The following is a 27,930-nucleotide window of genomic DNA, read 5'->3' as shown; positions in this document are numbered from 1 at the left end:
GTGACTCAGTGGGAGCATCCACCATAAGTGTGCATAGGGCAAAGGTCTCAGGAAAGAACTGAAAGCCAAATATGAGACGTAAACTGTATCCTTAGTTCCACCCCTGATTCTCATGACTGACTATTGGGAAGAGAAAGTGAGGTATGAGAAAGTATGGGGTGCTGGTCACATTCTTTATTTTGATTCTGGGTGCTGGTCCCAAAAGTGAATTCAGTTTGAGAAGATCCACCAGCAGCTATATATTTAAGATGGGTATATACGTGTCTACATCACCCAATAAAAATTATTTATAAAATAAAATATAAAGATGTATATCAGCTTTAAAAGCATTAGTATAAGGAAGGAGAATCCTTTGAACAAAATGGACATCACTTAGGTATCCTGGAGGATCACAGAATACATCCCAGCTTCAGAGGAGGACAAGGCAATGATGTTGCCCATGAGTCACTACTTAAATACCAGGTAGTTGTGGGTAGACTATGTATACAGGTAAAGAAAATTCATATCCTGGGAATTTTGAATATTTATTTGATGTTGACAGAGAACTTTCCGACAAGATACACATAAAACTAAATGCCACGGTTACCCTGGGTGAGTCATTTTTGCTTTTTGGTTTATTTATTTCTTTGACATTTGATCATTTCCACAACCGACATTTTTAAATTATAAGTTCTAAAGTGCTTTCAATTCTCTTGCTTGCTGACAACTCCTTAAAATTCTTTAAAGGAATAACTTTTTCCTTGTGGCAGTTTCTCTGGCCTCTTTCTACAGATTTCCTCCAGATGGTCCCACAATCACTTGGGGAGGTGATTGTCTTCATTCTCAGACCCCTCCTCGGACTTGCTGAAGTGTAGTATCTAGAATCTATGAGTCTGTATGAGTCTGTATTGTTCTTTACAGATGGATCTGTTTCAGACACAATGGTGAACATCTCTCTCTCTCTTTTTTTTTTTTTTTTTTTTTTTTTTTAAGCACCCTGGCCTCCTTTACCTGTTTATCCTGTGGGGGATTATTTATGTTTGTCCCCTCCACTAGATTACAAGCACCTGGAGGTCACTGGCTGTTTCCAGTTCAACATAGGACTGGTGACATCAGATGTCCAATAGATGTGTTAGATAAATGTGTGAATGAATGAATCTCAATCATCACAGGGCTCTTAGGTTACCAAGACTTCTCTGGTGGGCCCATTTGCAGACACATAGCTGGACCTGATTCAGGCACATTTGTACCACTCTGAGGAGCTTAAGCTTAGGATCCCAGGCAGCTTTGAGTGGAGATGAGCCAGGCTTGGCCAGACAATAGGGAAAACCCAAAAGCTAGTGGAACCAGCTGGAGAAGGAGTGACCCAGTAACCCAGATTATGCAGTTTGTTTTCCATGAGCCGGAGCTCTTTCCATTAACCTTAAAGGAGCCATTGCATAAATCGTAAGCCCTATGGTTCCCAAGATCAAGGACTCCTAAGGCCCAGAAGTTCAAAACCCCCCAGCAGCATAGAAGAGGTTTTACAACTATGCAGTGCGGTACCAGCCGAGACCTGGATTCAGCTTGTTCGGGTGTTTGTTGTGGCTGGGAGTTGTCACTCCTGTGAGCTTCAGTGGCTGCATCTGTAAATGGAGAAAAACAATAGCACCTAGCTCAGAGAGTCTGTGTGTCAGGTTAAGCAATCCACTCAGTAAATATGCAGACCTTCTTGTATGTGACAGCGCTGTTTGGGGTGGTAGAAAGACCTGTCCTGGGGGTGCTAATTCACAGAAAGTAGAGTCCAGAGCACAAAGCCATTGTTCCAGTTGGTTGAAGGAGGCTCTAAGAGAAACCTGGATTTTTCTAGAAAGACCCCTCAAAAAGGCAGCAAGAGTACATGAATAGTAGATGTCCCATAGTACATAAGGCCCGATCATTTGCAGCTGCATTCTGCACAGGTCACTGTGGTAGAGCACAGTGGCAGTTCCTCTGAAGGTCTTGAAGACCAGAGAAACAGGAGCTGTGTAAACAAAGATCCGTGGGAGGACAGGACTGGATGCCAAAATGTGTGTCTCCAACCACAATGTGGGCTCAGCAGAATCCACTGGCCCTGTTTCTTGGAAATAAGTGGCTCTCTTCGGCCAGAAGAAAACAAACTTAAGCAAGAAAGCACTTCGTGATTCAGTGGGCAACATGGGGCCCTTGAGTGGGTCAGAATATATAAGCAGTGGCTTTCCTTTCCTTGTGTCCTGAGCATATGGAAGAAGCCAGGTTTCTTGAAAGTGAACGTGGCTTCTGGTATGTATGCACGTGTGTATGTGAGTGCGTGTGTGGTGTGTGTTATTGTGGAATAATTTTTTTGTACACTGTGAAGAAGTATTATACTGGTTGGTTTAATAAAGAGTTGGATGGCCAATAGCTAGGCAGGATTTCCTGGCACAGAGGATGTTAGGAAGAAGGGCAGAGTCGCTAGCAAACACAAAGGGAGCAAGACATATTAGAGGACAGGTAAAAACCACAAGTCATGTGGCAACATGTAGATTGATAGATACAGGTTAATTTAAGTTATAAGAGCTAGTTAGGAACAAGCCTAAGCTATCAGCCAAGATTTCATAATTAATAATATGTCTCCATGTTATGATTTTGGGAGATGGCTGGCAGGACAGAAAAGGTCTGCCTACAAATAGTGCTCAAAGTCAGGGCACATACATCCACATAAGACCTGAGAAAGCTTTAAAAAAAAAAAGGTTTTAAACACACAAAAATGGAGCCAGATGAGGCTTCCTAGTCTTGTGTCTCTCGTGCGGCCATGGTACAGAGACAAGTCTTCCAGAAGCTGCCTATGTGCTTGAGCCAGGAGTGTGCCATGAGCTAAACCGCGTGGTAGGTTTAAGGTTTTGCTCATGCAGACAGAAAAGGTTACAGACATGCAGTAAAGCAGGTTCAGATGGAAAAACCTCTAACAGGTTACAGTGTATTTAATCATGTGTGTAGGCTTCAGAAAAAATGGGTACAGACAGTCACAGAAAAAAAATAGTTTTAAAATAATAAAGTCTTTAAAGAGAAATTAAAGTAATTAAAAAATAAACCATATAAGGATGGAAAATACACAGTAAGTCTGAAACCTATATGGTGTCTTGTTAACTTTGAATTTTTAAATGCTAATATACAAAACACAATAGCTGCTGAGAGGCATTTGATTATGGAGACTGCTAAATTAAAACAACCTATGTATTTTTAAAATGTCTTGACTTCAAAATGGATGTTGGACAATGTGTCACATTGAGGGAGAAGTTATGCTTTTGTTTCCACAGGAAACAAAAGGCTATGGGTTCCTTCCAGATTAATAGAGATTGAATTTAACTGGGGGAGACCTCCTGAGTACTTTGGCTACAGACATGAGTGAGGAAGCCAAAAGAGACTACAGGACAGGTGACATGTAAGTTGATCCCTTGACATGGAAACAGCTCTGAGGTTAAATGAGACATAATAAATCTTGTTGGCCACAGAGTCCTCATGACTTATTATTATGTGCCATCTTTTCATAGGTCATGGATAGAGATTTATGTTACAGTTTGATTATACAGTCCAAATGGACTTATAAAATTGACAGATGCCTTTTACCTGCTCAAGCATAGGACAAAAAAAATCATCTTTAACTAACCTGTGCACACATTCCATACTTGTGTTAATGCAGGCATGTATGTTACCTTTGAAAGTTTATGTGTTTTCAGGGCAAAGGGACCAGACACCAATGAAAACAGGTGGCCCAGGTAATCCAGCCTCTCAGAGTGCCTCTGTTGCAGTTTCCTCAGAGTTCTGCATCCAGAACAGCTTCAAAGCTACTAGTTGAGATGGTCCAGCTTCACAGACTACTCTAGCCAGGGCAAGCCTTGCACTTTCCCATTGTACAAAGACTGGACAACAAAAATGCAGCTAACTCTCCCAGGACTTGGCTATTATCTCAATTTTTCCAAGGTCTCCCAAAGATTTCAGCACTGCCAGACAACAGGAAATAATCTAGAGAATACCACATCCACATCCACATGAATGGTTTTTGGTAATTTGATGGGTTATAGATGTTTGCCATCATTTAGGAGGGTCAGTTACAAGTTGTCATTGCTCATGGTCAGGAAAAAAGCTAAACAAAGGAGTTAGATTCAATGATCTCTTTCTGAAGCAAGAAACAGGGATATAGTATAGAAATGATGAGATAAAAGAATGGATTGATGAGTCTACTTTTAAACAACCACTGGTCTCAAATATTTTACATTGGATATGGATTTTTGTACACTGATACAAATTTAAGGTTGTTTTTGTTATGTAGTATATATATTTCTAGTCTTATTTAAGATATTATACCTACGCAGCACATTTTAAAATGTAATGTAAAGTTCTAATCCTTGAAAGCTATTATTACAAACTATTTAGGATAATAAAGAAATGCAGGTTAATAGTTAGTCACCTTTAACAATCTAACTTGTAGTCATGTTAGGTATGTTTTCAAGATCAAACATGATATATTTTAGATAGATAGGTGATCTTCAAACACTTCAAAGACCTATAGAATATGACATTTAAAATGTTTTAATAACATAAGGCTTTTCATAATAGTGAGACAAGTCTGCTCCTGGCAGCACCAATTTACTTCAAATAAGGATAATGGGCATTGAAGAACCTCCATATAGAGTTTGCTTTATTTATGGCAAAAGCTAGCCATTTGGGCAAGAAACTGTCTTTGCCTCAACTGCTGACAGTATGCTGTCCAAACTGGACCAGCAAAACACAAAGGAAAGCAACTGCTGAACTTTGCCAAGACAGAGAAGGACAGTCTTTCAAAAATTCCTACTTCACAGAAAAGTCTGTCAGGTATTCTAGGCCTGTAGGCCAGAGATGGATTCCCCAACATTGCAGAGGAATCTTGGGTGACTGTCCAGGCAGCCAGCTGTTTCTGTCATTTCTTTTAGTTTTAGAAGTTGCTTGCTCTGCACCTCATGTTTACTAAGGTTGTATTATATCCTTCTGGGGTCTTTGATAGAGTTGAAGACTAGACAGTCATAGTTATAGTTTTCCTTGGTTATGATAGAAGATAAATTAAGTACAGAACTTTTAACTCACCAAGATAAAATAATAAAGTATTTTCTCCAAAATTGCAAGATATAAATGGACTAAACATTGTGAATATAGTTCTTACCTGATAATTGTTCTTATTGTATATAGTTTTACTGTGTTAGAGTTAAAACCTTTCCTTTTAATTTAGACAAAAGGGGTAAATGTTGTGGAATAATCTGTTTGTACACTGTGCTGAAGTGTCACTCTGGTTAGTTTAATAAAGAGCTGAATGGCCAATAGCTAGGTATGATTTCCAGGCACAAAGGATGCTGGAAAGAAGAAGGGCAGAATCAGCAGTAGATGCAGAGAGAGGGAGCAAGACATGTTAGGGGACAGGTAAAAGCCACAACCAACATGTAGATTGATAGATACAGGTTAATTTAAGTTATAAGAGCTAGTTAGGAACAAGCTTAAGCTGTCAGCCAAGCTTTCATAATTAATAATAAGTCCTCATGGCATGATTTGGGAACTTGTTGGTAGGACAGAAAAAGTCTGCCTACAGTGTGTGTGTGTGTGTGTGTGTGTGTGTGTGTGTGTGTGTGTGTAGTGTAGTGTTTATACCCAGATCCCTGGTATCTGTGCATGCTTACATGTTCCTCTATGTATTTGTGTATGCATGTGCACATGAGTTCATATGTGTATGTGTGTCCCCTGTGCAAATCTGGGACTATATGTCTCTGTGTGTATGGCTGAAGATATGGGTTTCTAAGGCATTCCTCAGAGGAAGGGAGGCTTGTGCTCTTTTACTTGCGTGTGTCAGTGTAAGTGTGCTTGGGTAACTTGGCACCCCTGCTTGGTGAGCAGGAGAGGAGATGGAAAGTAGATACAATAAAGAAGAGAAGCCCTCATCCAGGAGAGGAAAAGAACCTTCTTGATGAGAGAAAAAAGGAGGCAGGTGTTAAGCAGAGATATTGCAAGTTCCTATCGGGGATGCAGCAAGGAAGTGTACCAAGAGCGGTTGACTTTGACCTTCAGAAATGACCTCTCCAGGTCATTCTGCGCTCAGGGAATCAGGCAGGCTCTGTGGACATACTCAGATCGACCGAGATCTGCTGCAGCCCTACTCTGAGCTAGTCTCCCATCTCCTGCAAATGGGGATGAACAGTAAGGGGAAAAACACAAAGGGGCTTATGAACACTTGACAGCTCCTGACTGGGGAAACCAGACCTCCAGGGGATGGCCCTAAAGAAAAGTGAGGAACCTAAGACACCCCTAGGCAGACCATCATCTCCTTCTCAGCAAGGAGAGCTTTATGGATGATGCTTTGCTTCTGCCTGTCGGTACCCTCCCACCCACCCCAGGGAGCCAGGCCCAGACTTGACACAGAAGAATGATGTATTCACACACAGGAATGAAACACTGGCTGGAGGAGCCAGCCTCGGTGAAGGAAACAAGGCTACTTGAGCAGCCTGCCTCTTGAGGACAATGGCATGAGATTGTCTGAGAATGATGACAAGGCAATGAATGGCCAGGGCCAAGAGTACAAGGGCGCGAGAAAGAACATTAACTAAGCCAGTGTGCAGACTCTACAGGACGATCCTCTCCAGGGAAATGGCTTCCAAGGTTCACACAAATTAGAACAAAGAATATTTTATTTCCACTTCAGTAGTAGCAGTTGTCTTGAGCTTGTCTCCCTAGCTGGGACAGCCTGGCAAAACAGTTCCTAAGAACAGTGCCGTGGACACCAGTTGCTTCCATCTAAGGACAGAGCAGTCCTGTGCTGTGACCTCTATTTCCTGTGCTACTTTCTTCTGAGACTTTCCTGAGCCAGAGGGGACACCGTCTCCCCTCCAATCCCACCCCAGCATACAGACAGAGCTCCCAAAGGCAGAGGTGTCCCAGCCTTTAGCCCTCACGTTCAAACATCGAGAGAGAACATCACACTCTAAGACAAGGGCTGCCAGATGCCATCTGGAAGTTTGTTGTGAGATTCTGCATCGGTGGGAAAGGTAAAAGCAGAGGCTCGACCTTCAAGGTGCTCTGTGACGTGTTTCTCATCCAGTGGTAAGAGGTGAGTGTACAATCCTGCCATCTCCACAAGCCCCCTTGGGCCACACTAGTGGGAAGCCCACTGATACAGCCTGGGATGGTCCCTCCCCTCTTATTTCAACCCTCCTTGTGGTCCTTTGCCCCACTCCCAGTAGCGATAATATTTCCTCCTGACTGACAAATGTTTCAGGACCCTGGAAAGCCTGTGTGTGCCTGCCTGTGATCCAGAGCTGAAACCAAACTGGAACTCAAGCCTTGGCAGTAAATGGCCTCGAGCTTCTATTATCCCTGAGTGTGAGCCTTCCCAGAGACCGCCTTTAGAGAGAGGCAGAAGCTGGGGACATGGTCACTTTACTCTCACTGAATACCAATTACTGTCATCAGGAAGAAAGAGAGAGAGGAGACTGCTGTGCCCTGGCACTGAGACCAGCAAAGGGTAGTAAGCATGAATTATGCATCACGCAGGCAACAGAGATAAGAGCGGAATGGGGAAAATCATAACCCTATTAATAATGGAAGTGCAGTTTGTAAACTCTCCACCAGGAATAATTTGCATTGCAATATAAACAGGGGGGTATAATACAGAGCAGCCGGCAACGGTGCTTCAGTAAAATGTAAAAGGCACCATTTCAAACATTAAAAGTCATGATTAAATTATAAGAATTTGCTCAGCAGGATGTACAAGGAGAGGGTGTGTACTCCGACTCTGTCTGAGCCCAGGGTCAGCCCTCTTCCACATGGCTGTCAGGAGCATGAACCAAAAACATGGTTTCTTGAAACCTTAATGCCCATTCATTTTTGGTTCTGAGCATTCGCTGTATGGAGCATTCTAAGCATTTACATGCAACCACTCATTGGACTCACAAAGCAACCGTAAGAGGGTACTTGAACACCCCATTAAATAAAAGAGAAGATGAAGGGGCAAAAAGGCTAAAAGGCCTGCCTTGGGCTTGTAACTGCTAAGGCGGAAGTGTTTAGTCCAAACCCAAACAGTCTAGTCACCGAGCTTCCATCCTGAGCTCTGGGCTTTCCCACCTCTTCACCAGCTGCTCAGCACCCTCCTCCCCATATCTCTCAAACAGGGCAGTGGATAGAAAACTGGAGACAATATTTTCAAATAATTTGATAACACATTAAAACCATGATCAAATGCCCATCAATTTATCCTGTGTTTGTAGGAATCTCTTCTGAGGGGAAAGGCCATTACATATCTGATAGCTACTAAAGCAGGCCATTGGCCTAGATATTGATAAATAAAATACTTACATATAGGGATGGCTTTTATGACCGCATTACCATGGGGAGGTGGGTAGTGAAGCAATCCTAATGTAGGGAATACTCTTCAAATGATTAAATAGGCAGTGGTGAAATTGTCTCAGCTGCCAACACAGGACAGTAAGTAAGGAATTTGTCATAACATGGAAAATTCACTTATTCCTGGAAATAAGCAAGATACGGAAAAATAGACTCATGGTGAACCTCCTAGGTGAAGCAGTGTGACAAATACCCTGAGTATGAACCTCTCAAGATACAAATGTTAATTTATCTGTGTCTAATGTATGGGTGTCCCTCTCCCACCTTCTTCATTTTGCCAAGATGGGTTATTTTTTAATAGAAGTATGAAAACACACTCAATCCATATATATGGATTGAGTGATGGTCCAGAGCCTTGACTATGGTTCTTACAGAAAATCTCTATTCATTTCCAACTTGCTGTCTCATCTGTGGTTCCCACCATCCCAGGAGGACTCTCTCATTCTCATGAGCCTATCTCTTGCTGGATTGTCCACGCCAAAGTGCCTGGAGCAGAGCATTAGAACATTCTTCCTCACAGGGAGCCCCATCCCATGTGTTGTGCATTTTTCTGTCTCAGTGTTAGCCAATGAGGAATCATCTGTAGTTATTTGTCTGTAGAGACAGAACCTGGCTTTACTTATTTCAAGGAAAATAAAGTCAACAGAGTTTTCCAAACGTTGGAGCTAATGATGAAGTCGAGGCTCAGGCCTAACTGACTGTCCTAGCTCTGTACTGGCCACCTCACTGCGATCTATCTCGGGGAGTCACCAGACTCTACACGTCATTGTTACCTTGCCCATAAAATAAGGATGTCTCACCGGCACTCAACAGGGCTCTTTTCTGCCCGTAGACTGTATGAACACAAGCTCTGATGGAATTAAAATAAATGTGAACGTGGAATATAGACGAAGAGTATTAAGGTGCCTGATAAACTCAGGCCCAACTATCTGGACAACCAGAGAAATTGTGAGAGGTTCAGGCTGGCACAAAATCATCAGTGATATGAGATTGGTGAGCTGTGAGCAGGTGTCCATGTTTCCGGCCTCCAGACTGGCCCAGCTGCTGGGGCATCCTATAGCATGTGAAATGGTCCTTAGGGAGGGAAGTTCTAGAAGCAGGTACATCAGGCCTCTTCCTGACAGATGAGGGAAGCAGGAAAATTGAACAGATTCTCTAAAAGCAAGTGGCATCCAAGAGACAAGATGTCATGGGGCTAAGCACCCAGAAGACCCTTGAGCTACCAGGAAGCTCAGAGACTCTGAACCAAGATGAGGAGAAAGCAAGTGGCCAGCTGTACCACACTGTTCTCAGCACATTACTGACATTCCTGAAAGGAGAGGCAGAAAATTAATTTCACCCTGACTATCACTCCCCCCCACTCCACCCCCCCCACACACACACTTAGGTCTCTCTCCTTCCTGCCCAGTCCCCAACCAGTCCAGATGAGGGACTGAGACTTAGGGGATGACAAATGGCCAAGTGGTCCAGAGGTGGGTACATTCCATCCCTCCCTCACAGCGCTAGACCCAAATGCCAGGACAGTAGCAGGCATCAAGTACTAAATAAATGCCTCTCAGCTCCCAAACACAAACATCCTTTGGTTCTGCTTGCCTGAGCCCCACTTACTTGAAGGAACTTTTCCTGTTGTCTCTAACGCCTACCTGTTGTGAATCTACCCTACCCTTTGTTATTCTTTGTTCCACGTCCTAGACAGGTACATGAAAAGGTAAGGGACATATTAAAGCTTGTTTCATTATTTAATTTCATTTAAATATCATCTTCACTGGCTACTTTAGAATTAAAAACTTCACACCTGAATTGGAGAGAAGAAAATTTCGTGAGTCGTACAGAGTGGGTGAGGAGTGAAGGAAACCTACTAATCATCCGTTATCCTCTAAGTACTATGCTTTGCATATACTACTTCATTTATCCATGACAACTTCGTAAAGTATTATACTCCTCATGTGACAGACGAAGAAGCTGAGAATCGTGGAACTGACATCATTCACCAGGCATTGGTTTCTTTCTTTCTGCTCAGTGATGAATCAGCTGGGGTAGGCTAGTGTCTTACTACTGGAAGTGTGGTCCCATGAGCACTGGCATCCTATGGAAGTTTGTTAGAAATGCAGAATCTCAGGTTCCACTGAAGACCCACTGATCTAGAATCCTCGTTTTTAAGAAGTCCTTAGCATATTTGTGGTCTGAGATGTTCTGCTCTGGAGTGGAGGCTCTCTGTCTTCAGCATACATCAGGTTTGCCTGGAAGTGAGCATTTCTGACTCTTTAGACGGATGTTGGGAGACCAAGAATTTGCACTTGAAGTATCTCTACTCTAGGAGCATCTCGAAGACCTTGAAGTATTTATGCTCTCTTATAGTTAATGGGCATCTGGCCGAGCTTTTCCCTGTGATAGATGAGCCCTTGTGGATACAAACGTAAGAAGGAATTCCAGCTCATGTTACAGTGAAGCAGGGCACACGGGACAGCAACAGAGTCTAAACCATAGCTTCAGAGGACTCTGATGCCACTGACGCACTGAGAAGAGGGGGCAGGTAAGGTGAGCCAGGGCCTGAGCAGAGAACGGACGTTGTTATAGAGATGTTGCTACAGACCCTTTTCTTGATGGCTCATGAGGAGGCAATGCTGTGTGCCATGAGGCACCACAGCCCCAGTGCTTAAAGCTTCAATAAGATCCTCCCAAAGTATTATGTCTTTTAAATGGATGGGCTCAGGAGACTTTTAGAAAACAAATGTACAGTGGAAACAAATGCGGTCATTAAATATCTGCAAAAAGTGCATAGGGTGGCTATCGAGTGTAACTCTCCATGATGCATATGTAATTAGAGGTGTGCATGCATTGTAAAACACTTTTGATGACGCAGGACTGGACCTTCAAAAATTAGAGACATACTGCCCACAAATCTCAAAGTGTCCTGAGAGGTCTTGGCCCCAGGAGGGCAGGACAGCGGTTAGCATTCCCTCAGCTCTTACCCTGTAAGGACAACCCTGCTTTTCACTGCCTCTGCCTATGAAAGTTTCCCCTCTGGCAGGGTCCCTGGGGCCCACCATGACAGGACACCCTGGGGGGCTTTCTTACAGCTGACTTTAACATTTCCTCCTGGTTTGGGCCTGCTGTTCTGATGACTGATGCTGTTTGTCAGTCACCAGCCAGGGGTCACTAGGAACGTTTGCCCAGGTGCTTGTCACCACCCAGGTATGGCCATAGATGCTGACACCTTGTCACATTGTCACCACAACCTGATCTTATTGCCCTTTACATGTTGCTGCCCAAAGACACATCAGGAGACATTGGTGGCTGAGAAGGGACTGGTCCCTAGAGGTCAGATTCACTCCCTGTACATCAGCAGGAAGGTTATCCCAGAAAGGCAGGCAGTGGGGGGGGGGGGGGTTAGGCATCTGTGGAACACTAAAATCATGGGTATTGTGGCAACGAGGATGACTGAGATATGAGAAAAAGCCAGGGAACAGCATTGTCCAGGAAGGAGCCTGAAGTTACAGCTCACAGCCCAAAATGAATGGGCATTTTGAAAATTAGAAATGTCATCATTTAAGTATCTAAGCTTCTGTCAAATCAACTGGAAAAATGGAAAGAAGAGTATCTTCTAGAACTTTCCACAAATATTAAATGAAATAAAGCATAAAAACTCTTTGCATAAATTTGTAAAGCTTCAATCAATAGTGACTGTTAACGCTGCTGTTGTTTTATTTTAAATTTTGAACATTTATTTATTTCATGTATGTGATATGCACATGTGCACATATGGGCCACAGGATACACATGAAAGTGAGAAGACAGCTTGCTGGAGTTGATTCTCTCCCTCCAGCACTTAGGTTCTGGGGATTGAACTCAGGTCATCAAGCTTGGTGGCAAGCACACTGACCCACTGAGCCTTGTTGTTCATTATAGCCAAAGATAATATACTGTTACACAAGTAAAAATGGCCCCAAAAATTATGAATTTGCACAGCCATTTGAAGCTGGTTTCTCTCCAAAAAGATTTTTTCTGATAAGAAGGTAAAACTTAAAGTTGATTTCATAATTATAGGTATGTCTGCTTCCATATAAAATATGTGTATTTTCTTACATAAACCTCAGGTTTGTAAAGAGCCAATCTATGATCAAGTTCACAGTTGGAGATGGGAAAAATCAGAAGTTTTGGTTTGCTTTGTTCATTTTGCTATGCAGCCCAGATTGCCTTGAACTCACAATCTTCCTGCCTTGGCCTCCTGAATTCTGGAAGCATAGGCATATGCCTCACTTGATAGGAAAATCTTAATGGAATACCGGAGAGGCCCAGGAGCTAGGTAGAACTAGGGTAAATAGGGATGTTCCCTAGTAGTGTGTGTGTGTGTGTGTGTGTGTGTGTGTGTGTGTGTGTGTGTGTGTGTGTGTCTGTGTGCCTCTGTATATGTCTATGTCTGTGTCTGTGTCTGTGTCTGTGTCTGTGTGGTATGTGTGTGTCTGTGTGTGTGTGTGTGTGTCTGTGTATGTGTGGTGTGTGTGTGTGTCTGATATGTCTGTGTGTCTTGTGTGTGTCTGTATATGTGTGTCTGTGTGCCTCTCTGTGTGTCTATGTCTGTGTCTGTGTGTGTGTCTGTATCTGTGTGTGTATGTGTGTATGTGTGTGTATGTGTGTGTGTGTTTTCCCTGCTTCATATTTTCCAGACTTTTCTCCACCACCTGTGGATTGTACAAAATGCAGATTCAAAATCCAGATGTACAGTCTGAACCTCCTGGGAGACAGGAAGGTAAACAGCCTCAACTCTGAAAGCAGTAAACCTAGCTCGAGATTCATGAACAGCGGAGGAAGAATTTGGTCATTTCAAGAATCAGGCGCTTATCTTGTTCTGCTTCAAATGTCTGACTTGGGGCCTTACACATAGAAGGTCTAACAAATGGTTGTTGAATGAATAATGAGTCAGTCAATAAAGCACTCTATATATTCTACTAACCCAGAATATGAGTCCCCCTAAGAACAAAGGGCACCTTGTACTAATGGGACAGAGGTGTGATAGACACAAATGTTACTGATATTAATGACAAAGGAAGCTCCTCCTTTTTCAGAAAGACTGCCTTTCTTAACCAGTTCATGGACACTCAGAAGCCAGGAAGCCACTCAGCAGGGCTGGTGACTATTTGGACTCCAGGATTCTGCCCATCCAGGGCCGGACTGTGAGAGTACAGTAGCATGACAATGTAGTCACATCTCACCTGATCTGTGAGCCAGGGAAGGAGATAACAAAAGAAGGCTTGTAACGGTGACTACCTATCAAGTCTGAATGATTCTCCAACTGAACAAGACACAAAAGCATGAATCCCATCTTCTTGACTAAGGGGTTAAAGTGACCCATTTCAGCTCCTTCAGGTACTCAGTGGTGGCAATGAATACTGGGTGTCTGACTCCACTCTGAGGGCAAGAAAAGATGATAATTTTCTTTTCCCTTCATCTTCTCAGCACAGGCATGAGCAAGCAGATCCCAACTGAAGAGAGAACCAAACTAAATATAGTACGTGCATATAAACTCCACACACACAGGGGTTAAAGCCACAAAAGATTTTCTTCGTAGGTTGTAGCACCTCTGATTCACCATTCACCAGCGGGAATGGCTGGACCAGTTTAGCTTGTTTATACACAAATGCAAAGCCCTTAGGAAACCCCGGCTCTGACAGTTTTGATTTTGTCCTCAGTATCCATGTTCCAAAATGCTCTCCACTTCTTATTCAGAATTTCAAAATTGTGCAACAAATGTAAGGAGATAGGAAAAATAATAATGGCAATGCCAAAAAGGGAAACAGGGAGAAAGACAATATTTTTCAAATATTTTCCCAACTGTCATTTTAATAATAGCCGAACAACAAAGTATGCTAATTTTTCTCCACAGATACCTGTGAATGCAAATGTAAAACAAATAGTAATTAATGTCTCAGTGCGAAAATCAAGCAATAGGTATTAATTCTGTGTCAGCCCTGAGATTATGCACATTCAAAATCATGACCTGCGCTCGGAAGCAACAGTGGCTGTCAAAAAGAAAGGCTAACAAGGGGAGTCTGAGGTTCGCAGAGTCCACACAGCCATCCTAAAAGGAGCTGGCCCAGCTTCACAAAATACATGCACAAGCCAGATGTGCCTTAAGAAACACAATCAACTCTTTATATGTGCATGCATGTATTTATGTCCTCTGTGTGTGTGGGTGTGTGTAGAGCCCAGAAGTCCATACCAGGTGTCTTCTACTATGTCTCTTCACATTATTTTTTGATGCAAGGTCTTTCACTGAACCTGGAGCACACAGATTCAGCCTGACTGGCTGGTCAGTGATCCCCAGGGATCTTTCTGTCTCCACCTCCGCAGTGTTAGAATTACAAATACTCCGATCCTCAAACTTGCATGGCAAGTTCTTTACCAACTAAGCCATCTTCCCAGCTCAAAACCAAAATCACTCCTAATGATATCTTTGTTTTGAAGCCACGTGTCAAAGCTAGCAGGTATGACTGAAGCTTAGACCCCAAAAAGAGACCCTAGATCTTTGCTAGTTAAAACAGCACATCCCTTCTAGAAAATTCCATGAACTTTCTGAAGTCATCCTTCCTGAATCCACCAGGAATGTTCTTCTACTTCAAATTGCAAGCTGTCATCTGACTACAAATTCATAGAGCAAGAAAGCAGAAGATATCCAAGAGAGATATGAAGCTGTAACTAGGCAGACAAAGTCATAAAAGGAAGCCTGGAAACTGTGCTCTTAGAGGCCATAGTTTTCAGAAAGTCTTTCTTACAAAAGGGGGCAAGAGGAATTATCTCAGATGTCCAGAGTGGATCATGTGTGTCATATGAAACAAAAGATCTCACACAGCAAAAAAGACCACCAGCAAAATACACAATAGTCAAAACATGAAGGAAGATGGAAATCCACACATAGTCATATTTCCAATATGGTAGACACTGCCTATATGTGGGTATTTAACATTCAATTAAAATGGGATAAAATTAAAGACTCAGTTCCCAGGTCCAAAGCCACATTTCCAGGACTCAGCAGCCACCTGTGGCATATTAGACAGTAGACAGGGGACATTTCCATAACCTTAGTTCTGTGGGACAATTCTGAACAAGAACCTGCCATCATGAACTCCAAGTATTGGGTGCCTTTTTTCTTTCACCCATCCTGTCCCACTTACAGCTTGTATTGGGGACAGTAAAGAGACAGGCTTGTGTAGGGTCCAGTGAAAGGTCCTTGCCCTCTAGTGCTGGCCTAACTCAGCAACTGGGGGGACACAGGAAGACATTCCAGGACAGCAGAGATGTGTTAAAAGAGGCGTGTGTTATTCTGACTTCCTCCCTCCTGATCATTGGAATTCAGTGAAACCCCTCCATTAAAAGCCAGAGCTCTTGTAAGGCACTCTTCATGAACTGATTCCATCTGGGGTCTAGTAACTCATCTCCTCACTAGATCCTTCAGGTTGAGGGCAGATGAAAGTTCTTTATGGGACACTTGGGGTACTGTACCACTTCTTTTTGGAGTTCCTCAAGATAATTTCTTAATAAACCTTTCCTTGATCACCCAGCATGAACACGGTCGGTGTTTCCCATGAGTACCCAAACACATTAGCTCCTGTTCTGATGTAAGGGGAGGGGAGGTGTGGATTGAGCAATACCTACAGGGACAGTGGACTCTGTGGCCCTGAGGTGTCAAACAAGGGGTTTGGAAATTCTTTTTGATATTCTTATTAATTCTTTGAGAATTATATCCATTATAGTTTGATCATACTCACCCCCTCTCCAAATCCTCCCAGATCTATCCTCCCCCATTCCAAACACCCAACTTTGTTACTCCTTTTTTATCCTTGTCATTGAATCCAACTCATGCTATCTATATTCTTCTTGGTGTGTGGCCCTCACCTGGAGTGTGGCCCTACCAGGAGCCACACCATTGAAGAGTAACTCTCCTTCTCCCCACATCTATCAGTCACCAAATAGTTCCTCAGCTAGAGGTGGGACTTCCTGCCCACCTGTCCTTTCTATGCTGGGATTTGGTCTGGTGTTTTCCTTCATTTAACAACCAAACATAGGAGAATAAAGGAAGGGAGACAATGATTTTCCATAAAAGTCCAGGTAATAATATTTAGGTTTTGCAGATCATACAGTCTGTGCAATGTAAAAGCAAGTTACCATAGACTACATGTGAATGAATGTGACCCTGTTAGAGTAAAACATTATTTACAATTATATTAATGAAAGGGCCATGTTTAGTCTGACTATACTTTGCTTAAAATACAAAGAGAAAGGAAAGCCTCTGAATGTATTTTTTTAAGATCTAGAAGAAAGTCGACATGTGCATACAATGTCATGTGTCTGACAATGACAGGTCAGTTAGTGACTGACCACACGAGTGATGGAGGCCCTGTGAGATTATATCACCTACGTAAGTGCACTCAATGATATGTGCACAATGGTAAAGTCATTTGATGATGCATGCCTTGGGATACAGTGCCTTAATTAAGTTCATAAATTATTAAATTTATATATGCATGTAAATGTTTCTCAGTAAACCGAAAGAAGGCGTGGCTTCGGAGAGAAAAAAAGGTGAAAAATTAGTAGGATATTAAGGTGAAATTTAGTTTAAGGTGAAGCAAAGCTGAGCTGAGGACTAAAGAAGGCAGAGAAACAATATGCTCTTTTCTAATTATAGCGAGGTCCTGTCTCAAAACTCATAAGTAATAAATAAATAAATATGTTGAAAAAGAACACTAGATACTAAAAAACAGACAGAGAGGGAGAGAGAGAGAGAGAGAGAGAGAGAGAGAGAGAGAGAGAGAGAGTGTGTATGTGCATGCATGTGTGCACACACCTATGTGCCTTGCACATCTGTTGTATTTCTTTCTGGCCCTCTGTCCACCCGTATGCACAAGTAGAAAAAGGTCATGAGTGCTGTTTACATATCTTTTTTTACCAGTGATTGTTTAATTCTGCCAACAAATCCATAAGCATTCTAGCCACAGTGCAGTTAAGGATCCTGGGATAGAGTAATCCAAACTCTAGGTCATCTAGTTAGTCAGAGGCATAGCCAAGATCCCTACCGAAATCTAAAGTACGTATTATTTCATTATATGACATGGGAACAGGGGCAAACCTTGGTGAAGCCTGACAATAAGAAGGTGGCTCAGACAGTAAAGTATCCCATGCAAGTATGAAGATCTGAGTTCGGGCCCCAGCACCCATGCATGAAGTATGTCTCATTGTAACCTCAGCACTGGGGAGGAAGAGACAAGTGAATCCCTGGGCTTGCTGGCCAGTCATGCTGTCCTCCTCAGCAAGCTCCAAGCCAATTAGAGACCCTGACTCCAAACACAAGGTGAATGGCTCCTGAAAAAGAACCACCAAGGTTGATCTCTGTTTTATACACACACACACACACACACACACACACACACACACACACACACACGGATCACGGACCATGGAACCTAAATTTTGAGGGAAGATAGGGCTGCAGAATCTTTGAATTGTCATTAGTAAGGCTAGAGACTGGTTCAGACTGCTTTTTTTCCAGCCAATACAGCATGACATGTTACTTCACAGTGACAATAGCAACTTCCCTCCTTCTGGTCCTCATCTCACACCCGGGGAACTAGAAGAAATGAACCCTGGGGATGGCAAACTTGCAGGTTAACTGGCTTACTTATTTGTTGAGATGTGAATTTGATGTTGTGACCTCCAGCCTGAGATCACTAGATAAGTCTCAGTAGGCAATAAAGAAAACTCTAGGAGAAATGCTCCTGCCCCTCCTCCTTTCCAAAAAAAGCCCATCAGGAGCTAAGCCACAAAGATCAGGGGCAGTGACTTCTGCAGGGACACTTCTTTCTGTCAGATTCCCACACTGGGCTTGTTGATGATGGACGTATAGACTCTGGAGTGCTCTATAGATGGATTGATGAAGCAGTTAGGAAGATAAAAAGCAAAGTGGAGCATCTCTTCCCAAAAGGGAGCTGGCAGCAGAGGGGGACTATGGTTCTTCACAACAAAAAGGACTTTGTCCACTGATCCATTCATTTATTTCTTAAACATCTTTTAAAAAATCGGTCACTGTGTCAGATTCACTGGATGCAGAAACATGTCCAACCATTGTTCCTACTCCAGCAAACAGCATTTTGGAAAAAGGAGGAGGAAAATGAGTCAATAAGTTGTCTGTGTGGCTTAGAGTACTCAGTCTGTGAAATAAGCAAGTGGCAGAACCTTGGGTTGTAAAAATCGTTTGTGTAGATGAAAAGAAACATGTTCAAAGCAAAGCTACTCACATATGCAAGCCTGTCGTGACATGAACCGTGTGTGCTTTCACACTGAGGATGTGTAGATTCCTTTAACAAAGGAAAGGGATTTGAAAATTTAGAACATAGGCTTACTGCATTTATCATTTAAATTGTTTTTCTTAAAAGACTCAAATAAAGCACACATTGAATGAATGCATTTGCATGAAATTCAAAAGTAAATAACAGGATAAACTGAAAATAGGAAGGGGCAAAGAGGGGTTGATAAGGTTCTGTTTCTTTTTGTAGTGTCAGTCATGTGAATGGGATCATTTGGTGAAAGTCTAAGACCTGTACAATTATATGTGCTTTTTTTTCTCTATTTTATATTATCAAAGGATGGACAGATAAAAGAAAGTTAGCACTCATTGATTTGAGATGACAAAAACATGGGTGTTAGCTATCACATCTTTCTACTTTTGTACACTGTTTAGCATTTTTTCAGTTATAATAAATAATAAAAAACAGAAAAATGCAACTCTTGCTGCCCTCTGTGTAGGTTATACACTACAGTCAGGCAGGCCAGCTAGGAAAAGAGCCCACATTAGAGAAGATGGGGTTTAAATTTGAAGGATGAAGGCAAGGAAGGAGAGAAAGAGACAGAGATGTTTGTTAGTTAGCTTTCTGTTCCTTTAAGAAATACCCGAGAAAATCAACTTCTACAAATAAAAGGTCTATTCTGGCTTACAGTGTGTAGATTTTAATTCATGACAAACTGGCTCCCTTGTTTCAGGTTTGTGGTCTAATAGTACATTGTACTGGGGGGATGTGGTGGCCCAGAATGTCTCACCCCATGGTCAAGAAACAAAGAAGAGAGAAGGGTAGGGTCCCACAATCTCTTTCAAGGCCTCACTGCCAATGACCTGAAGAACTCCTGTTAGGGTCTATCCCTTAAACATTGTACCATCTTCAAATGGTGCCATCCTGGAGATTAAATCTTCAACACACAAGCCTTTGGGAGATATTTTAGACCAATGCTGTAGTGGATGGTGAAGAATCTATAGGTTCTGCTGACCCTGGGTCATTCCTCAGGCTCCTCTGCAAACTTTAAGCCATTCATCTGTGTGATTGGCACCATGGACCAAAGCTACTCTTGAGCAGAAAAAAGAACCCCTCATCCTAGGGTGAAACAGGCTTGGCTCTGAAACTCCTTACCCCAAGTGCTTCTCTTTAGCCCGCCTTTCTCTGATCCTCCACCCCAATCTAAGCCATTTCCCCAGAGCCTTATAATTGGTTTAAATGTTAAACAGGAGATTCCCAGGGAGGGGTGATCCATTATTGAACTAGACATAATCAGCATGATTAGTGTGTCTGATTAGCAAGCTTTCTGCACACAGGCACCTACCTGAGAGGAAGCCATGCTGGGTTCTGACAGCAGGTAGAAAAGGATGAAGGCCTAACACTGTGGGCAGAGGAGAGGTACACTTGCAGGAAGAGACTGAATGAAGGTGGCCACTAAGCCCACAGCATCTCTTGTCTAAAGGGAAGGACAAAGGGAACCGCTGGATTAGTTCTTAACAGCAATATTCAAGACGTCCACCTGGTGGCGCTCTGCGGACCCATGCGTGGCACATTGGAATTCCTCTTGACCCCACAGGAAAGGATTTCTGTTTTCTCTCCTCAGATGGGATCAGAATAGGCTTATGAACTTGCAGTTCCTCTGTCCACTCCCTTACTTCCCCATCCTGTGGGGACGATACATAATGAATCTGATTGTCAAGTGAGAGAGTTCCCCATCTGTGCACCTGTTTACAAGTGTGGGGTGACTACCCTGAATCTGTCAGTATCTTCCTCTCCTCTCCTTTCCCCTTTGGACATTACATCTCCATCAGAGTAAGCTCACTTCTCACCACCCGCTATGTGGTGAGATCATGAGAATAGCAATCTGCCTCCTCCAGATAGAGAAGCCCCCGGGTCCCTGCTTCACTACCTTGGCTGTAAATGGTTAAATAAGTTCAGCCAGTGCTGCCCTACCCTAGAGGGCTGGAGTGAGGAAGAGCAAACCTTTTTGGCTCAATGTTCCCTGCCATCATTCACATTATTATTATTATTATTATTTATTTTTTTTTTTTTACCAAGTCTTGCCCCTTCATCTATGAATATACCATACCCTCTGTCTGTGTGCCTTGGGCTGTAACCCAAGCACAATTTAGGCTTGTCCAGAGGATTTTCCCTTACCAAGAGAATATGTGTAGAAGGAATGCAGGCCAGATCCAAGCCTTGATGTCAGGAAACAACCCTTATTTCCACTCATGTGTTTCTGCTCATGCTATTACCATGAGAAAAGCACTTCCTGTTTTACCCACTAGTCCATGGAGAAAGAGATGATACATGACACAGAATTATACCTAACCTTTTGGATTCAAGCCCAGCCTAGACTATCTGTTTTACAGATGCATAAGCAAGGTAGTTTCATTTTAACATGCTGGGTTTGGGAATGGTTGTTACACAGTCTTATTATATCAGGAACTACCTGATGCACCTTCTTATCCTTTGTTCTTCAGCTCAATAGAGGAAGCTATTGTTTTCAATATAATGTTTATAATTTACCCAATTTAACTGAATTCTTTCTGGTTCTACTCTGATGCATGCAGGGAAATTTCATTATGTGGGTCTTAGAACACTAAGTCCAAATGGAGGTTGTCCTGGGTTACATCTGTTACCCAGTACAACTACTAACAACACCCTTTCCCCCAGAGGCATCATAACTTGAGTGATTGAATTATAGTCATCCTACCTAAAGCCAAGCTCCAGCATGGACCATGTCTTTGTTGTAGTAACAATAGGCACTCCTTTGTGGTCAGGAGATGATATCAAAAATATTTTTAATCCATGTTCCAGAAGACAGGAGGTCTACACAGTGATCCCCATGGCAGCAGGTGCAATATAAATAATTCCTTCCCTAAATGTAGTCCAAGAAAGGTTTTATAAAAGTGCTATTGGGGTATTTTCTCAGAAATAAACTCCTTAATATGACTTCATGGTAGGAGTTCTATTTCCTTTATTCTCAAGAGTCCTAGGGAAGAAAAATATGCCCCCTGGCAGTGTTCCATAAAACTAATGATGTGGGGGAATACGTGAATAATTGCCTGAATCACTGGGTTACATATCTGTTAGGAAATCTCTTGGCAATATAAGGAAGGGGCTTAGGACAGTTAAATTGGAGTCAAGTGACATAAACCCCTGCCACATCAGCTAGGCAATCTCGTGGGTCAGGGGAACTGTGGCAGCTGGGCCCATAACATGGGAAGGGTGAACCTCCAAGTATTCTGAGTTCACAGTCACAGCAACAGGAGGAGAGGTGTCAGTACAGACTACAATATAGACAAAGGGTTGCAGAGGCAGGAGGACCAGAGGAACAGCACAGGAAGATGGGTCTGCCAGTCACTGGTCAGAGTCTGAAAGCAATGTCTCAAGCTTTAGTAGTAAGTAATAGAGAGCCAGATGTGGTACATGAAGGGTTACATGGAGTCTCATTGTAATTACTTACATCTTCCCCAGTTAAGGAACACGATGTTTTCTTTCTGTATGGTCAAGAATCTGTTCCTAGTTGGGAGCATCCCAGAGGCCTTAGGTGGCAACAGATAGGATATAGTTCTCGAAGAGAACATGCTTAGAAAGATAAAGTAAGACACATCTTAGCCTCATTTCAGTCTATAGTCTAGTGATAAATAATATTCTGAAATATAGTACCCAGTGGTTATTTGCAGAAATCACACATCAGTGTTCACTGGCAGCTGAAAAAACAAAAAACCTGACAATGTGTACTAAATGTTTGATGTGTGTATAATTAAAAGTCTGTCAACATTTACTGAACACTCCTTCATAGCCAGACCTACCCCAGACACTGGAAATGGGACACAAATAAAAGAGATATTGGCCCTTCTCTTCTGGAGCCTTGAGTCTCAGCTCTTGGTGTGCATTAGAGCTACGTAGGAATTTCAAAAGTACAAACATCTGGGCACATGTAAGGTAGAGTTCATCAGAAATTTTAAGCACTGCTGAAAAGCACTTGATGGTGTGTGGCTGGGTAGACAGATGGTTAAGTTTTGCGTGTTAAGTTATTACTTGTCTGATACTATATTCTTCATCGCATTGTATTTTAAAAGGCTGTGATGAGATTTCAAGATCTGGTAAGCAGGCAGAAGTTCAATGCATCGAAATTATGATGAGGAGCCCAACTCCTTTCTCATTCGTTCTCTCAGCCACCAGACAAAGAAAGATATCCATAGCAGGAAATACCACTTAAAAGAACATTGTTAGGTTCCCCCACCCCCAGTATTATAAGCTCAGTTGGACAAAAGTTCTCGAATTCTAACAAAATACAATCAGTTTGCACACCCACGACTCCACTCCTTGCAGGTGTCTCCAGTGTTGATATACATTCAAGTCAAGACAACTTTGAGATCACATTTCCACCTCTCTGCCATCGGTGTGCCTTCTGTGGTGGTTAGAAAGAAAATGGCTTCCAAAGGAAGTGTCACTATTAGGGGGTGTGGCCTTGTTGGAGTGGGCGTGGCCTTGTTGGAGGAAGTATATCACTGTGGAGGTGGGCTTTGAGGTCTCATAGATGCTCAAGCCACATCCAGTGAGACAGACCGTGTCATGGTGTCTCTTCACAGCAATAGAAACCCTAACTAGGACACCTTCAAAGTAAGATGAGGAGTTATTTTAATGGGTTTATAAACCTCTCCAGATCCCAACACATCACACAAACCCTCAGTGTTTTAGAGTGACTGTCCTAGCAATTCCTCCATGCCGCCTTTTCTGCTCAATGTTCTCGGTAACACTGTTCACCATCTATTACAAAAAGTAGCAGACACAGTCAGTCTGCTCCATGGAGGTGGATGGAGAATGCTGATGAATGAGTTGTCTGTCAAGATCTCATTCACCCATTTGCCAACAAGCAAGAAGGAGCCTGGCCTTTCTTAAGGCCTCTAGTAAGCAAGAGAGGAGACAGGAACCATTTTTTGTCTAACAACCATTCATAAAAGGGAAGAAATGTTTGTAAAATCAGAGAGCTGTGAGGAGGGGCCAGTCTTTACAATCCAGTGAAGAAACCTGAGCAAATGGCTCTAGCTTGGGTGTTAATAGGAGGTTATGTACATAGTTGCCTGGTTATTATGTCTCTACAGGGGTAGGGGAGGCAAGTGTGTTTCTACTGCTACTTGCTTGAAAGATCAGAGGGTAATAAACTATTAGTTTTATTCTTAATTGGCCCATGCTTCTTCCTAGTTCTTTTCTTTCAAAAAATCAATATGTGGTTTGTGATGTCTTTAGTAGAGAGTAAAGAACTGTGGCCGGCCTCTTTCCTTATTGTCGAAATCATCTGTCAGCATTTATCCTTGAAAGGAGCCTCTGGTAAGACAGACCCTATGGTCAGAGTTTTTCTTGTAGTAGTAAATGTTGGGCCTTTCTGGAGCCAAAATGACATGAAAAGCTGAATAGCATCAGGCCACGCTGAATTAGAGGCAATGCCTTTTCTGTGAAAACACGGACTGTGGGTCTGGACTATTGAGGCGAGGCTCCCATCGTCTTGGAAATGTTATGCCCAGCTGCTGCCCACTGGCCTGGCCCAGCTCCTGCCCACACCAAGCTTCGGGAAGTGATTGCTACTGTTCCCAGAGGCAGAGGCCACTGGTAACTTTAACCCTACGTGGGCAGGAGGCTCATCAGAAACTTTCCTCAACCCTAAAATTAGCTAGCAAGGTTTGGGAAATAGAAAAGTATGGGATCACATTTGCTGTTTGGAGCCAAAAGGAAATGTGAGTCTGAGAACTAACGCCTTGGGACTGACAAACTAATTGTTGAATCAGCCAGGATGTGTGAACAAGAGCCTATAGACCCCAATCTGTAAGGCAAGCACCTCAATTTCTGGGAGGGTATATGCAGAGAAGATGTGTCATTACTAGCTGTCACTCAGAAAAAAGGACAGCTGAGGGTGGGGACATCTGACATCCACCAGAAACAAAGTAAGTAGCTAAGATTTAGCTTCAGTAAAGCCCAGCATACAAATTTAACTCACATCCTCCATGCAATTCACTGTGTCCCTGAAGACCGCAGCATGCCTCCATTGAATCTCTGTGGAAGAGTGTGACATGGGCATTTCTTATTCCCGTGTTATAGATAGAGGCATCAGGGCTCAGAGGAATTGATGAACCATGCCAAGACCACATAATAAAGAGGCGGGTCTAAGAGCCACACCTAGTCTGTCCCAGCTCTCACATTTTCTTCTTTACAGTGTAAAACATCACAGACAGAGAAGAAATGTGGCGTAATGATGAGGTGTGTGGACTCTAGAGCCAGACTTCCTGGGTCTAGATTCTGGCCTTGACATTGGCTGTTTGAATGACCTAGTGCAAGTTACTTCCACTTTCTGTAGTTTTCTCACCTATAAATTGGAGACAGTAGTTACATCTCTCTCACTGTGCGGGTAGAACTCAGAAGACTATGTGGCACATAATGAAGACTATGTGTGTTTCCTGTTTATTAAATAATTAAGTGATGGCATGGACCTCTTCAGTCTCACCAATGACAGTCCCCGGGCTCAGAATGTTCTGTGCACGTCCCCAGCCTCCTGGCATCTGTAAAGTGCTTTAGTGACATGACATCACTACCGCAGCAGCACCATCCACAGGAGAAAGGAAGATCAGACCCATGGAGCAGAAGGATGAACCAGAACAAGGGCGTTCTCAAGCTCACCCAGCTGTTCAATGAAACTGGGAGTTCCCATCCAGTCCTTCTGACCGTGAACCTGTGCCACGTGTGTGCTCCAAAGAAACACATGGATGGCCTGAGTCTGAAGATGACTCTTGACATTGTGTCCAGCACAAGACTGCAGTCCAGGCCGGTGCTGCCATCCCACCCTGTGCATCTGTGGCATTCCTCCATCCTCCCTGTCAGTCCATGACTGCTGGTTCTTAATGCCAATAGAAAGTCCCTGTTATGTCTCTACTCTGTTTTTAGGAATCGAAGAGTCTAGGGCATGTCCTTGAGAACTTTGAACCAAACACAAGACAGTATTCTCTTTTTTTGCGCCTAGAACAAATGGAAACTCAAGAGCATTATTGGGGTGGGGTTCAGCTAAGTGGTAGAATTCTTTTCTGGCACACACAGTGTCCATTCACGTGAAAAAAAAGTGATTTATCCAAAAGTCACATGAGTTCAGTAAATAGGAAACTGCACTGAGAGACGCAGCTTCCAGTTAATTTTATGAATCTTCTATGTTATTACCCAATATGAGTGTTGAGCCCCATGGTTCCCTGTTTTTTTGTGCAATGGACTTAAATTCTAAAGAAGTTGGGGGTGAGGCAAGAAGGAGGTGGAGAGAGAGCAAAAGGAAACTAAAGCCATTTTGCCAAAGAGTCAAGGAAGAGGTATCTGGATGAAAGCCTGGGGAAGAGTGAAAAATGCAATATTGCAGGACCCATCCCCAAACTGACATCACAGGCCAACAGCTGTAAGCCCCCCACTCCCAGTAATGATCTAAGCTCCCTAACCTTCTAAGATGGATGAGGACGGCCATGAGTGTGACCCAAGCCTGCCCCTCAAAAGACTTACAATGAAACTGCCTGCATCTTAATACATGCATGTTTTAATTTTCTGATTATAAAATCAGTATTGGATTATTTGAGAGGAACTTGGATCTGCTGGTATATGCACGTAGTTCTGCAGTGACTCAGAATGCTTACTGCTGTTTCATTGGGAGGATGGAGTACAAGAAGAGACACTTGGTTTGGGGTTCATGCCTCCTCTGTACTATTTTAGGTTGAGCACTGAGCTCAGGTGACTGATAGTCTGTGTTTGTTTCAAAAAAAGATATCTGGATGTGGGACTGGAAGGACACTGTCTTGTTACTGATTTTTGTCTACTTGGGGGGGTGGAGTTTGTTAATGATCAGCTCTACACAATTGGAAAACAAGAAAAAAAAAAGAATACCTACACCATCTAGAAAGAAAGACTTTGTTTAGCAAGTGTCTTTCATGTTTAAATCATGGAATTATTACATATGCAAATTGTTTTTGTCCTTGTTTTGTTTTGGGGAGCCCTGGATGGCCTGGAACTCACTATGTAGAGCAAGATGGCCTTGATCTCACAGAGACCCTCCTACCTCTGTCTTTTGAGTGCAGGGATTAAAAGCATTTGACACCACACCCTCCACCATAAGTACTTTCACATGTCACCAAAAGTTCTGCATGGGAATTTTGAGGAAGCGATCAACCTACAGAAATTCATGCGCATGAGTGCTTTCTCAATATTCCCATCTACGCAGTGTCTGTGGGGAGAGCTGGTCCCTAAGACAACGCAGGTCTGAGCAGTGTGTTGGACCCTGCAAAGCGATGAAACCAGAGAACCTGTGCTTACCTACTTCACTATAGTCTGGCAGGATTTCTTTGACCAGCTGTCTTTGTTTCTGTCGCTATCACTCTGTCACTTTGACTAATCCTACAGTGAGCATCTTTATCAATAAATCTTTATGGCTCTGAATATTCCTTATGAATGAATTGTTTGAAGCCAGGCAGTGATGGCGCACACCTTTAATTCCAGCAGAGGCAGACATATATCTGTGAGTCTGAGGCCAGCCTGATCTACAGAGCTAGTTCCAGGACAGCTAGGGCTGTTACACAGAGAAACCCTGTCTCAAAAAACAAAAACAAAAACAAAAGAAGGAATTGTTTGGCTCCTAAGAACAGAATTTTCTTAGGTTATTGATAGTATTCCATGGGACTCAATATCTCCAACATTTTTGTTTCATTTGATGCCTGTTTTGAGTGGTATTAAAAACTGAATCTAGGGCCTTACACGGGCTAGGCAATCATCTTCCCATTGAATTATCACTCCACCCCTCTTTTCACTTTTGATACTGGGTCAGGGTCTCACCGAATTGCCAGGGCTTACTTCATACTCACTGTGTGGCCCAAACTAGTCTTAAAATTGCAACCCCCCCCCCCCCAGCCTCCTAAGCTGCTGGGATTACAGCTCTGTGTGACCATGCTAATGATCGTATAGTATTCATTTGGAACATTTTCTGGCTTCTTAGCCATTTTTATCACTTACTCCATCCACTTGCTGTTCTTCTGTAACTCAACACTGACACGGGTAGACTTGATGCTCCCTCAGCACAGGGGTCTGGAGAACTGAACCCTCATTTCCTACAAGGCAGATGGAAAATATGGTTATATTAGTGAGGGTTCTAGAAGGCAGCTGGGTCCTAGGTTTTCTCAGTGAGGATCCAATGAGGTCCAAGGAAACTGAT

General features: G+C 42.9%; 1 long non-coding RNA gene across 1 annotated transcript; it reads right to left on the bottom strand.

Annotated features, from left to right (window-relative positions):
- Positions 1-27,930, bottom strand: LOC143272792 (uncharacterized). The gene is made up of 3 exons (XR_013050371.1): positions 27,732-27,930; positions 20,020-20,151; positions 1-1,604 (listed from the first exon to the last, which is right to left on the bottom strand). It is a non-coding gene; the product is annotated as an uncharacterized LOC143272792 (long non-coding RNA).

The sequence above is a fragment of the Peromyscus maniculatus genome, chromosome 4 (genome assembly GCF_049852395.1).
Source record: "Peromyscus maniculatus bairdii isolate BWxNUB_F1_BW_parent chromosome 4, HU_Pman_BW_mat_3.1, whole genome shotgun sequence".
NCBI classification, from domain to species: Eukaryota; Metazoa; Chordata; class Mammalia; order Rodentia; family Cricetidae; genus Peromyscus; species Peromyscus maniculatus.
This window is presented reverse-complemented; position numbering and strand designations above follow the sequence as displayed.